The sequence below is a fragment of the Vombatus ursinus genome, unplaced genomic scaffold (assembly GCF_900497805.2).
Source record: "Vombatus ursinus unplaced genomic scaffold, bare-nosed wombat genome assembly UNPS02015406.1, whole genome shotgun sequence".
Classification (NCBI taxonomy): Eukaryota; Metazoa; Chordata; class Mammalia; order Diprotodontia; family Vombatidae; genus Vombatus; species Vombatus ursinus.
Window position 1 is genome coordinate 4,079,272 of NW_020955184.1, and position 816 is coordinate 4,080,087.

The window sequence follows — 816 nt, forward strand, 5'->3', positions numbered from 1 at the left end:
GAGGTGGGGAGCAAGCTGGATTGTCTTTGGAAAACTGAAAAGTTATTCTAATGACTCTCTGAAACAAAGGTCCACCTTTTAAACATTGTTATTTTTCTAATGATGGTGTATGGCTGTGTATGGCTCATAGAAGAACTTTAGTCTGGGAAGAAATAAAGTCGAGGACCACTCAAAGTGCAAAAGAAAATAAAATAGTAGATGCTAGCAAGGTGAAACTCATTACAAACAAGGAATTATACAGAAGAATTATGAGGGATGCTACCAGAGAAACGTATAATGAGAAAGAAAAAAATTGGGCTAGTTACAAAATAAGAATAAGATACAGTCTGCATCTTCCATTGATTATTACAATTTCAAGAGAACCTGAGGTAGATTCTCCAGTATATTAAGAGGAGCCCTTAGGATGAACCAGGATTACATGACCAAGAGTCAAACAAAGACGGACAGACATGGAAAGGTTGAAATCTGCATTACTGGGGAGGGGTCAGAGGGAATACATTCAAAGGATCACAGATCCACTGGAATATATTCCACTACAGTGGAATTTTTAAAAATGATCAATTAGAACCTTATATGAGGTACCACATCAAACCTATCAGGTTGGCTAACATGACAAAACAGGAAAATGATAAATGTTGGAGAAGATGTGGGAAAATTGGTACACTAATGCATTGCTGGTGGAGTTGTGAACTGATCCAACCATTCTGGAGAGCAATTTAGAACTATTGTACAAAGGGCTATGAAACTGTGCATAGCCTTTGACCCAGCAATACCACTTCTAGGGTTGTATCCCAAAGAGATCATAAAAATGGGAAA

The 816-nt window shown here is 37.6% G+C and overlaps 1 protein-coding gene across 2 annotated transcripts in view; it reads right to left on the reverse strand.

Moving 5' to 3' along the window:
* PSMA6 (proteasome subunit alpha 6) overlaps positions 1–816 on the reverse strand; it is a 27,051-nt gene that overhangs the window by 15,469 nt on the left and 10,766 nt on the right. The gene's annotated exons all lie outside the window — the stretch shown is intronic.